Source organism: Oryctolagus cuniculus, chromosome 5 (assembly GCF_051225735.1).
Source record: "Oryctolagus cuniculus isolate XC-2025 breed Fujian yellow rabbit chromosome 5, ASM5122573v1, whole genome shotgun sequence".
Taxonomy (NCBI): domain Eukaryota; kingdom Metazoa; phylum Chordata; class Mammalia; order Lagomorpha; family Leporidae; genus Oryctolagus; species Oryctolagus cuniculus.
The window spans coordinates 123,567,903-123,581,101 of NC_142871.1; the positions used below are offsets into that span (position 1 = coordinate 123,567,903).

At 46.0% G+C, this 13,199-nt stretch overlaps 1 protein-coding gene across 2 annotated transcripts in view; it reads left to right on the plus strand.

The window, feature by feature from the left end:
- Nucleotides 1-5,552: 5,552 nt before the first annotated feature.
- The window catches only part of RCAN2 (regulator of calcineurin 2), a 306,708-nt gene continuing 299,061 nt past the window's right edge, over nucleotides 5,553-13,199 (plus strand). Inside the window, exon 1 of one of the 2 annotated variants that reach the window (XM_051855661.3) lies at nucleotides 5,553-5,790. The gene's annotated coding sequence lies outside the window, so the exon portion shown is untranslated. Of the gene's footprint in view, nucleotides 5,886-13,199 lie in introns of both variants that reach the window. The other variant, XM_070074028.2, reaches the window with a different exon arrangement.

Consider the following 13,199-nt stretch of genomic DNA (forward strand, 5'->3'; position numbering starts at 1 on the left):
AATTTTTTTCTTAGAAAATGAAAAGGCAAGCCACAGAGTATAAGAAGATATCTACCAAAGGTACATACAAAATAAGTTTGTTAGGCAAACTGTAAAAAGAACTCTTAGAAGACTAACAATAGAAAACAAGGAGAATGACCGGCACCGCGGCTCACTAGGCTAATCCTCTGCCTGTGGCACCGGCACCCTGGGTTCTAGTTCCAGTTGAGGCGCCGGTTCTGTTTGGGTTGCTCCTCTTCCAGTCCAGCTCTCTGCTGTGGCCTGGGAGTGCAGTGGAGGAGGGCCCAGGTGCTTGGGCCCCTGTGCCCACATGGGAGACCGGGAGGAAGCGCCTGGCTCCTGGCTTTGGATGGGCCAGCGCACCGGCCGTGGTAGCCATTTGGGGAGTGAACCAATGGAAGGAAGACCTTTCTCTCTATCTCTCTCTCTCACTAACTCTGCCTGTAAAAAAAAAAAAAAAAAAAAAGAAAGAAAGAAAGAATCTATACACCTCACCAAAGAAAATGTACAGATGTCAAATAAGCATATGAAAAAAGCTGAACATATTGTTATTGGAGGATAGCCAAGACCACAATGAGATATAGGCCTGTGTAACTGTGAAAATCCAAAACACTGACAACTAGTCTGAAGATGACGTGGAGCAACAGGAACATCTTTCTTTATTAGTGGGAATTCAAAATGGCGCCACCGTTTTGGAAGACAATTTGGCAGTTTAAAAAAAAAAAAAAAAACAAAACAAAAAAAAAAACAAAGATAAATATACTTCTACCATAAAACCCAGAAATCACATTCTTTGATATTTTTCCCAGCAAGTTGAAAACTGACATCTACACATAAACCTGCATACTACATTTGTAGCAGCCTTTTCATAATTGCCAATATTTGAAAGTGAACAATATGTCCTTCAGCAGATAAATGAAAAGCTAATCTGGTATAGCTAGACAATGTAATGTTATTCAGCACTAAAGACAAATGAGCAATCAAAATATGAAAAGATTTGGAGGAGCCTTAAATGCACAATACTAAGTGAAAGAAACCAATCTGAAATGATTGATTATGTGATCCAAACTGTAAAGCATTCTGGAAAAGGCAAAACTATGGAGATAGTTAAGAGATCTGTGGTTTTAAGAGGTCAGTGGAGAGGGAGGGATGAGGAGGCAGGGGATTTTTAGGGCAATGAAACTGTCCTGTGTATTACTGCAATCGAGAATACATGTCATTATATACTCTTCAACACTCAAAGGATGTACAATACCAAGTGAATCTTGGTGTATACTGAAGATGGTGGTTGTGTCCGTGTAGGTTCACCCAGTCTAACAAATGTATCCCTCTGATGTGGGATTTTGATAGTGATAGTGTGGGGGCCAGCAACATATAGAAATCCTATACTTTCTGTTCAATTTTTCTGTGAACCTAAAGAGTAAAGTTTATTAAAAAAAAAAACAAATAAAGGACTTAAATAGACCTTTCTCCTAAGAAGGTATGCAAATCTCTAATAAGCACATGGAAGGATGTTCAAGGTCAATCATTAGGGAAATACAAATAAAAACCACAATGAGCTAGCACTTTACAATACCTGAGCAGTTATGTTAACAAAAGGAAATGAAAATAACCAGCATTGGTGATTATGTGGAGAAATTAGAACCCTCAGGCATTACTGGGGGACATGTACAGTGGTACAGACACCATGGAAAACAGTTTGGCAGTTCCCCAAAAAGTTAAACAGAATCACTGCATGATCCAGTACTTTCAGTATAAGTATACAGCCAAGAGAACTGAAAACAGGTGTTCAAAAAAAATCTCTTGTACATAGCAACATTAATCATAATAGCCAAATGTCTATAAACAAAATGTGGTATTTTACATTTATAATGTAAATGCAACCCATGAGAGATCATCTCAACATGGTACACGATGAAATATTAGCCAGCCATAAAAAGAAATGAAATACTGATACATGCTACAACATGAATGAACCTTGGAGACATTATATGAGCTGAAAGAAATCAGACACTAGAGGCCACATATTGTATGAGTCCATTCATATGAAATATCCAGAATATGCAAGTCCAGACAGAAAGCAGAATAGTGGCTGTCAAGGAATTGTGGTGGAGTGGGGAATGAGAGTAACTGCTGAATCAGTGTGGAGTTTCTCTTTAGAGTGGTGAAAATGTTCTAGAATTAGACAATGGTGATGGTTGTAGAATATTGTCTATGTACCAAACACTACTGAGTTCTATGAGTACCCTTTAAAATAGTTGAAGTACGAAGTAAAGTTTATTATGTGAATTTTACCTAAATTAAAAATTTGGAAATGTTGAAATCAACTAATAACATGAGAAAATATTTACTGATAGGAAGTAAAGTTATCAAACTCTAGGTATACATAATCCAAGTTCATTAAAAATAAACTAGCTATCTAGAGATCCATGTAAACCTACACAAAATCAAATTGGTCAGGAGCCAGTCTCATCAAAGTTTTACAAACAACAGTAGCAACAAAAAAGTAGTCTAGTCTCAAAAAAATAAAAAAAAGTGATTTTAATTTTACAATCCCTTAAAATGTCAGAAAAGTTTATATTCATAATGCAATGTGCAACCGTTATCTAGTCTAGAGAGGGCTCCCAAACCAGCTCTTCCACTTGTCAGCTTGAGTTAATCATTTATTCTTTTTATGTTTTCTCTTCTGTAGAATAATTATAGTCCCTACCCAACATGGTCACTATGATGGTTTAATGAATTGGTTTATAGAACACACTTGGGGGTGTCTCTTTAGCCCAGCAGTAAGGACTCCTGCACACCACATTGGAGTACCTGGGTTGACTCCACCGTCTTGTCAAGGAAGACCCCATTAGTCAGCAGTGATGGCTCAAGTAATTAAGTTACAGTCACACAAAAGGGAGACCTGAGTTGAGTTTCCTGGTTTCCAGGTTTGGCCCAGCTCAGCCATAGCTGTTGACATTTAAGGAGTGAACCAGCCCATAGATGGGCTTCTCCCTCTCTCTCCTCTCTCCCTGCCTCCTTCCCCCTTTCCTCTCCCTCAGAAATCTTTTGAAAAATGCTTGGTATGGAGTCTGGCATATAGTAAGTACTCAATAAATGTTAGCAAATGGAACCACCAGGCTTCTTATTTACCATCACTCAACATTAGCTACCCTTGTGCCTCACGCTCTGCTCCCCCAGTTCCACTCCAGACTCAGCCTCCATGAACTCTTTTCTCACTTTTCTTCTTCCCATTATTTGTTTTGCTAGCAAAATTCTGCTGTTCCCAAGGTAAGCCAAATGAAGACGGCTTGACCACCCCTCTTTATTCTCTATCTCACTGATTTTCCTCTAGTCTTCACAAAACCTGACAAACACCCATTTCTCCTTTATTTAAAAAGGAAGCAGACTTGGCTGTGAGACTTCACCAAAAGTACTGAGAAAAGTAAAAACACTTATCTCTGGGGGAAAACGGGCACTTTTTTTTTGTAACAGCTAATATATATTGAGTGCCACTGTGTGCCAAGTGTTGTGCTAAGTGCTTTCTGTGCATCATCTCACTTAATCTTGACAAAGTCTTGCATGCTCCCAAATTTTAAAAATTTCTATCTAGGCTCAGGACATTATTTGCAAATGCATATTTGCTAATAAATAGACCCCATTAAGATGGAAGTCACCAAGGAGGTTAAGATTCTAGGAACTATGGCAAGTCAGATTTTGTTTAGACATGGAGGATCTCTCCCCTGCAAAGGAGGCATGGGGTGAGTTAAACATGAATGGCTCTTTCCACATACATGAAAGGGCCACTACAAGAGGAGTCGGACTTGGTCTCTGGCGTCAAGGCATGAGCTTGAACCAGGGAGAGAAAATTCTAGGGAGGCAAGTTTTTGCTCAGTGTAAGAATCCTCTCTCAGACAATTCTATCCCAAACAATGAAACATCCCATCAATGAGTATTTATGGATTTATGCACTCAGAAAAAAAGAATGGAGAAGGTTTCAACTCTGAAATTCTGTTTGTTTATGTTAGCACAGATTAATCAGAGGGAAACGCCAAGCTGTGCCTTTTTTTTTTTTTTTTTTTTTTGACAGGCAGAGTGGACAGTGAGAGAGAGAGACAGAGAGAAAGGTCTTCCTTTGCCGTTGGTTCACCCTCCAATGGCCGCCGCGGCCGGCGTGCTGCGGCCGGCGCGCCCCACTGATCTGATGGCAGAAGCCAGGTACTTCTCCTGGTCTCCCATGGGGTACAGGACCCAAGGACTTGGGCCATCCTCCACTGCACTCCCTGGTCACAGCAGAGATCTGGACTGGAAGAAGGGCAACCGGGACAGAATCCGGCGTCCCGACCGGGACTAGAACCCGGTGTGCCGGCGCCGCAAGGCGGAGGATTAGCCTATTGAGCCGCAGTGCCGGCCTAGCTGTGCCTTTTTCATAAAAAAAAAAAAAAAAAAAAAAAAAAAAAAGGAAGGAAGGAAGAAGAAGGAGGAGGAGAAAAGAAAGCAAAGGAATGATTCTATGGGTTTGGGAAAATAAATGAGAAGGTAATAGATTACTTCAGTGTGATTTGAATATTGTTATCAGGAAAAGAAAGGCATAAGAAACACAAAGAAAAAGGCCTACCTGAGACGCAGCTAGAATGATAACAGAACACAGAACTAATTTAAGTTTGCCGTCCCTCCTTCTGGCTGGTCTGCACGCCCAGCTTCCTTTCTGCCACCATGCCCTGCTGCCTAAGTGACACGCCCCTGTCTGCTGCTGGCTGTCCACCGGTCAGCCCCTGGCTCCCTCGCCCCTCTGAATGGGTTGATTTTGAAAAAACAGAGACTTCTACCGGGATTAACTTTTTGAATAACAGATGCACCTAAAGTCTGTCTCACTCTCCACGCCGCTCCAGCCTCCCACTCCTTGTGTCGCGGGCTCTCACACAATAGGAGTCCTGGACGCCCTAGCCCTTCTGGCCCCAGGTCCAAGGCAGCGAACCCAGGCGAAAGCCCGTAGCCCGCGCAGGGCACCTTCAGCCGCGTAGGCTGGGCCAGGCGCCTGGCTCCAGGCAGGGGGCGCGAGCGCCTGCCCCGCGCACAGCGCAGGAGGATCAGGAGGATCGGCGAGGGGCTGCGCGACTTTCTTGGGTTAGCCAGAGTCAGGGACTCAGTGGCCTTGCAAGGGTCTCGCTCCCAGTAATCGCCACCCACAGTTTGCAGCTCTGCCAGTTTCTTTTTGGCTGTCGCCGTTCAATCGCCATTAGCTTCAGAATCGGCCCCCTCCGCACCCCGACCCCCAAACGGGGCCCCACCCTGGGCTGTGATCCCAGGAGCCCCTCCTCGCGGAGACAGACTCCTGTGGATAGGCCCTTGCTCTGGGTCCCCAGAAGGTCCGCACCCGCTGCCCGCAACCTGGCATGGAAAGGACCAGGGAGTGGGGCTCAGGACAGGGTGGGAGCCCGGGAGGTGGAGTGGGTGAGGGACCGGGAAGGGCGCCGGGTCAGGAGGGAGGAGATGAGCGGAGGCCAGACAGGGGCTTTCGGTTTCCTGGGGTCTGATTGGAGGTTGGCCCGATGAGTCGGAGCTGGGGGCGCGCCCATCTCCGCTGGCTCCTGCGAGAGCCGCCGGCTCGGCCCCTCCCCGGAGCCGCTTTGTCCCGGGTGACGGCGGCGGTGGTTGCGGGGAGGAGCGGGCAAGAGGCACAGACCCACCGACCCACGGACCCCGAGACCCGGAGGCGGGGCGCGCCGTGCCGCCCTCGGCCCCACGCCCAGGCCCCGGGCCCCGCGCCCCGAGCCCGCCCCAACGCGCGCTCTCACGGGCCGGCAGGTGAGCAGGCAGCGCCGCGCCCGCACTCAGCGGCCCCCGCGGACCGCGCGAGCCGCCGCCTCCGCCTCCGCCGGCGCATCGCGGACGCCCAGCAGGTCGGTTATGTAACCACGCGGGCCGGCTCGTCCCTGCACCCTGTCCCGCTAGGGCTGAGCGCGGTGCCCTGGTCGTGCCAGGGGACCACTGCAGGGGGCTGGCAAGCGCGGCTGGGTTTGGGGACTGGGCAGGGGGGCGGGAGTGGGAGGTTGCTTCGGATTCCTTGGGGGGCTCCCGCAGCAGCCGTGGAGGAACCACAGGCTCTGTTGACCCCCTGTAGGGGGCGCGGGTCTCAAGTAGCCCCTTCCCCATTCCTGTGGCCCAGTGGTTCGCCTCCCGAAAAACAGCAGCAGGTGCATAAGTGGAGAAGCCCAAGTGACGGCTGAGAGCCCCAGGACTGGGGTTAGAGACGGGGTTCAGGGAGGCTGGCGGGAACCCGAGGGCAGAGGAGAAAGCAGAGACCCTTTTCTTTCCAGTGCCCAAGGGGAGACGCTGGGCAGGGCAAGGTGCTTTGAGGCACAGCAGGCTGAGAATTGTCCTGCTTGGGATTAGCGGGCTTGGGTCATCTAAAAATAACTTCAAGTTTGAAAAGTGAAATGGACAGGAGCGCTGTGTGCCGGGTTTGTCCTGCCTGTGACATGCTTCCCTCCAGAAGTCATTAGAGGGACGAGGCAAATCCCAGCAGCCTGATCCCTCGGCTGCCTCCTGGTCTTGCTGGTTTCCAGGGTGCCTGGGTTTGACTTTTAGTTAATGATTTATTCTCCGAAGCACTGCTGTCATTTTCTTAGGCCAAAATGAATTCTAGGAGAGCGCATGCTTTGACGCTTTGTTGTTTCTTGCGTTGGGATAAGGGTGTTCAAAGCGCATTGAGTGAGTCCACTGCAAAGCTCAGTCATTTTAGTAAAAAAAAAAAAAAATTAAAAAGTTCCTGTGCCCCCGTTAATATCCAGACTCAGAATTTCCCACAATTGGAAAGGAAAGGATGCTACAGGATTCCGGCACACGCGTTGCCCTCCCTTCAGCCTGAATCCCCAATATCTTACAGAGGGGAGGCTTTGGGAAAAGTAGGACATCTTGATCATGCAACTCAACTTTCACACCTCCCTCGTGCTTAATTACACCAACTTCAACACACAGGACAAATGTATCACAGGCACAGGGCGATACTTGCTAGCTGGCACCCTCCATTCCGGGAGCACAGTAAAGTGGGAAACGCCAAGATGCTGGAAAGATTTAAGAAGCAGGTCAACACTGACTGTGGAACAAGGCAGGGCAGTGAATGTTTGGCTCCTTTTCAGTCTAGTCATTGATTTTCTTTAGCCTTACAGCTATTATGTTGAGTATGATCAGCCGTTGAGTTCAATTCGTCCAAACTATGAGTTGTACTTTGCTTTCAAATCCACTGCAAATCTTATCAGCACTTATTAAGCACCTACTAATATCTACATCCAACCCCTAGAATTTTGTGAGGGAAAGGTGTCCTCAACTAAAACTAGATTCCAAGAGCTTTCAAAATGTCCGGTGCTTGCAGGTCCTGCAGAACCTATCTAACTCGGGGAGGATGAGGCAGGCTCTCCAATGGTGAGCCTGTAACAGACAGAAGTGGGACCTTGAGAGCTTTCTCATTTGCAAGTATGCATCACACTTTTCTAAACACCACTTGCATAATTATTTGCAGATGTAGTCATATGTAGAGCAGAAGCTAACATTCTCTTTATTGAGACCACTGAGATCTCCCTGTCGTGTTTCTTTTACTTTCTCTACTAGCCACTCAAATGATTGAATAGCTGTTTGTTTAGCACCTACTGTGTACTATGTAGGCTCTGTGCCAGGGACTAAAAGAATGAGGCTCATGCCTCCTAGCAATCAATCTCACAAAAAAGTAAGAAGAAAATAGATAACGATTCAGCACGGTTAGTGTATGATGGAGATGGGAACGTCTTCTGTGGGAGCCAAGGGAAGGAAGGTGGAAGGAATCTGGGAGAGTTTGCAGACAGTACACATTTGGATTGGATCAGATCCAACTGGCTGCAGGAGTTCTTTAGAAAGGGGCTAGGTGTTTCACATTGAAAGAAGATCATACATATTGCAGAAATGTCATCTACATGTCCTCAGAGAAGGGGGCAGCAGGAGGGTGTGGGGAGGTTTCTGTGAATATACCCTGCAGTGGAGGACTCGGCCAACCTTTGCTGAGAGAAATGATTTAATCTAATCTGTATTTTGCCAAAGTGACTTTGGAAGTAGGAAGGAAGGAAGAGTGAGCACTGACTTTAGACAATTTGGAGTGGTCTAGGTATGAAAAGAAAAAAGAGTGGGGGTGAAATGGAAAGTGCCTGAGCCAAATGTCATGGGGAAAAGAGGAGAGTGATCCACAGAGCCATTTCCGAGGGAGACTCCAGACTCCCCGGCTGGGTAGTGGTATGGAAGGAGAAGCTCAGAGGTGTAGATGGACAAACAGTCTTCTACCTGAGTGAGGAAGTAAATGAAAAAGTACAGGTTTGAGAGAGACAGTGAGCTTTTATCTTGAACATCCAAGTGAAGATGCTTGGTCAGGACTTAGATTTCCTGGTGCTAACATTCCACTGATCCTAACTACCTTCGTTCCTGACTAACTAGGGCTGCTGTTGGAGAAGGGTTAACTTGAGAGCAGGAAGTTGTTTCTACCTTTGTTTACCAATGTGAAAGTATTGACTTGGTTATTTGAACTGTTGCTAGTAGTAGTAATAATAACCATGGTAATAATAAGGTCTGACATTTATTTAGTGCTCAGTGCGTGCTGAGCACCAAGAAGCTAGAATCATATGCGTATTGTCACATTTCATCCTCCTGATAACTTTATGAGGCAGATGCTGTTGTTACTCTCACATAAATGACAAGAAAATGATGGCATAAGAGGAAACCTTACATAAGTCACATAGTTGGTAAGAGGTGCACCTAGGGTTGACTCCAGGTTCTGGTTAGTATTCTGAATTGCCAGGGTGAATTAATAACATTAATATAATTCCTACTTAGCCTGGGATGTGCATTTTATCTGTGAGATTTATGGTTAATGCTATAAAATAGGACAAGACTGAGTAAAAGGTCTTGGATTTCACCTGGGCTCTGCATCTGATTTGCTGTGTAACTTTTACAGTCATGTTCCCCTCAGCCTTCAGTTATTTGAAGTCCATTTGTTAATGGGAGAAAAGATTGGACAGATGCTCTCTCTCAAGGAGGCTCTACATTCTGAAGTCATTCTGTACTCATATTCTGCTGCTAGAGCCATTGATTTGAGTTAAGATTGTGCCTATCTGGTCACTTTTAAAATAGGAATGCCTCTAAGAGGATTAACTCAAATGGTGGCCTGTGCTTAACACCTTGACGTGAACCAGTCCACAGTGCACAGATCCTGAAGGTGTCTGATGTTGGGGGAGCCCAGTTCAGGAAGGGAAACCCTACGTGGGCACCAAAGTAGATGTATCTCTGTGGTCACCCATCACTTCCTTTACTTGTGTCCTTTTCAAGTGTATGAGAGCTTCCTCTTTGGTGACAGAACCTCATGTTGTAAGGATCTTGGGAGGACTGAAACAGGTGGCATCAACCAGGTGCTGCACACAAGTTGGCCTCATTAAGAGTGCTCAGGAGGGCTGGCGCCCTGGCTCACTAGGCTAATCCTCCACCTTGCGGCGCCGGCACCCCGGGTTCTAGTCCCGGTCGGGGCGCCGGATTCTGTCCCGGTTGCCCCTCTTCCAGGCCAGATCTCTGCTGTGGCCAGGGAGTGCAGTGGAGGATGGCCCAAGTGCTTGGGATTGCACCCATGGGAGACCAGGAGAAGCACCTGGCTCCTGGCTTTGGATCAGCGGGGTGCTCCGGGTGCTCCGGCCGCAGCACACCGGCCGCGGCGGCCATTGGAGGGTGAACCAACAGCAAAAGGAAGACCTTTCTCTCTCTCTCTCTCTCTCTCACTGTCCACTCTGCCTGTCAAAAAAAAAAAAAAAAAAAAAAAAAAAAAAAAAAAAAGAGTGCTCAGGAAATGGGGCTTCCCATCCCTTGTCCCCTGGGGTAACAGACATGTGGAAAGGGAAGGTAGGCTGTTCCTTAAGACAAACTTGCATGCCTAATAATTTTTATGAGGGCCACTCCTCTTAATAATCATCTTCTATCTCAGAAAAAAGTATCTATTAGGGTTATAGAAGCATATGGCACTTTAAATACCTTTCAAAATGTGAATCCCCAAAATATTCATTAATCAATTACCCCCTAGATATACAGGAGCTTTGACATTATGAAACACTGAGTTTAGAACTCATCTTTTGCCAGCTAACAAGGAAGCCAAGATTGCTGTAAAGAAGTAGTTTTGCCTGGGGTTGGTGGGTTCCATGAATATAGCATGGACTGTGGAGGAGATGCAGTGATTTCTAGTTTTCTGGGCATCTGTGTACGTGCTCATGCTTATGACTTTGACTTTCTTTTATTTTTATTTTTTGACAGGCAGAGTGGACAGTGAGAGAGAGAGAGAGAGAGAGAGACAGAGAGAAAGGTCTTCCTTTGCCGTTGGTTCACCCTCCAATGGCCGCTGTGGCTGGCACGCTGCAGCCGGCGCACCGCGCTGATCCAATGGCAGGAGCCAGGTGCTTCTCCTGGTCTCCCATGGGGTGCAGGGCCCAAGCACCTGGGCCATCCTCCACTGCACTCCCTGGCCACAGCAGAGAGCTGGCCTGGAAGAGGGGCAACCGGGACAGAACCGGCGCCCCGACCGGGACTAGAACCTGGGGTGCCAGCGCCGCAAGGTGGAGGATTAGCCTAGTGAGCCGCGGTGCCAGCCTATGCTTTTGACTTTCTAAAGAGCTTTCGTCCTTTGACTATAAAATGTTCACAGTCCCTACATTTTTTGTTGTTGGTAATATTTTGTATTACCAACTGACAAGTGTCACATGTTGTATGTTAAGTTAACTAATCTAATTGAACATTTTTAAAATGTTTGTTTATTTGAAAGGCAGAGTTAGAAAAGAGAGAGAGACAGAGAGGGAGAGAGAGAATGCGAGAGAGAGTCTTCCATCTGCTGGTTCACTGCCCAAATGGCTGCAATGACCAGGGCTGGTCTGGGCCAGGCTGAAGCCAGGAGCTTTATCCAGGTTTCCAGCAGGGGCTCAAGTACCTGGGCCATCTTCTGTTGCTTTCCCAGGCGCATTAGCAGGGAACTGAATCAGAAGTGGAGCAGCTGGGATTCAAACCTCATAGGCAATGACTTAATCTGCTATGCCACAATGCTGGCCCTAGAATACATTAAAAAAAAATTAGAAGAAGTCTTAATCTCAACTGATGCTGTTTTTAAGTACCTTAAAAATAATAAAGTATGTTATTATGGTGGTATATTCTAGAAGTTAAAGAGATGCTTCCTAAAATAACTCAAACTTCCTGCAGTTCTGATTGCAGGAATGCAAAATAGTAAGGATGGGCCGTATTTTCATATCTGATCATATAACTCAAATTAATTTGAAGCACAGGGTTCCTAAGTGTTGAGATGTATGCACAGAAAGACATTTTAATGATAACTAATGTTCAAAAGAATTGTACAGATAATTTTAGAACTAAATCCTATTTTTTAATTGCTTCTGTCTTAGTTCTTTGTAGGAATCACTGCTTTATTTTATTTTTTTCCATTTGATTGAGGTTTTCCTGATACAAAATATTGTATTTTTTGAGGCCATAGGCTATGCCCTAAAATTTCTTTTACAATGTTAGGAACGAAGTATATAAAGCAAGAACTTGACATGAAAATGCCTAGATTCCAATCCTAGTGCTGTCACTTCCCAGCTATGTGACCTTGAGCTTCTCATGGACCTAACAGTCCCAGGAGCTGGCATTTGTTGAAGGTGCCCCTGTCCAGACACTTTCTACATATGTTATCTTATTTAATCCTTACAACAGTGCCAGGAGGTAGGCACTGTCATCACTATTTGTTCATGAGCACACCCTGAGAATCAGGCGGATGACATTGGGGGTTCTCTGGGTTGTAGTTTTCTTATCTGTACAATTAGGAAAGTAATGCTTGGCCCCACTCTCTCTCTGCTTAGGGAAGTGAGAAAGTGACATGCTATGAGTTTGTGATTGTGCATTGAAAACTGGAACGCCCTGCACAGATGTTGGGGATGATTGTCACAACAGGCACCTCCCAAGAAATCAGTTATTCTTGGGCCTGGTAGAGGACCCTGTCTGCAAGGGGAGGGAAAACCACTGTATGCTAAAGTATTTTTAGAATGCATTAAGAAAACTGTATTTCCTTGTCCTGTTCTTTGGTACAAATACTTATTTCATTCAAGAGTAACTTACTTATTACCAGTCCCAAGAGTGGGCCAGGCCAGGCAAGGCCAGGATGAGGCTGATCAGATTGTGGATGGAACTGGGTGCAATTGGTGAAAGGAATGGAGGGAGCAGTTTGCAGAACAGAGGGGACTGTTGGAGCTGGAGAGTGTAGCAGTATACACAGAGAAGGCCAGACGTCGAAGTCACGAATGAAGCAGAGACAGGCATGATGTGTGCAGTGCAAGAAGTCATCATCTTAGCTTACAAAAAGTGCAACAGGTCGGACATGAAGTCTACTCCAGCAGACTAGAGACATTTCCTAACATCTGCTGAGATCAATCCACTCGGCAGGAAAGCTTAGCACCCTTGGCCCTGATTTATGTTTTATTTCTTTATTTTTTTGGACATCTGAGGATTCTTTAAAAAGTAAGAAAACAAAATTAAAAGTTAGGTTTATTTTGGTGCAAAAAATTTTTGAAATCCAGGCATAGTTGTTTTATAATAAACATTTTCATAACCAACATTTCCATACAAAAATGGTTTGAAATTCATGAATAGTTTTTTCATAATACATGTTTTCACAATATGCATTTTTCATGAACTTTTTGAAGGTTCTCTCATATGGTTTCCTTTTTTTTCCTTTTTTTTTTTTTTTTTTGACAGGCAAAGTGGACAGTGAGATAGAGAGACAGAGAGAAGGGTCTTCCTTTGCCGTTGGTTCACCCTCCAATGGCCGCCACGGCCAGCGCACTGCGCTGATCCAATGGCAGGAGCCAGGTACTTATCCTGGTCTCGCATGGGGTGCAGGGCCCAAGTACTTGGGCCATCCTCCACTGCACTCCCTGGCCACAGCAGAGAGCTGGCCTGGAAGAGGGGCAACCGGGACAGAATCCGGCGCCCTGACCGAGACTAGAACCCGGTGTGCCAGCGCCGCAAGGTGGAGGATTAGCCTAGTGAGCCGTGGCGCCGGCCAGTTTCCTCTTTTTAAAGATTTATTTACTTGTTTGAAAGAGTTACACAGAGAGGGAGAGACAGAAAGAGAGAACTTTCATCCACTGGTTCACTCCTTAAGTGGCCACAATGGCCAG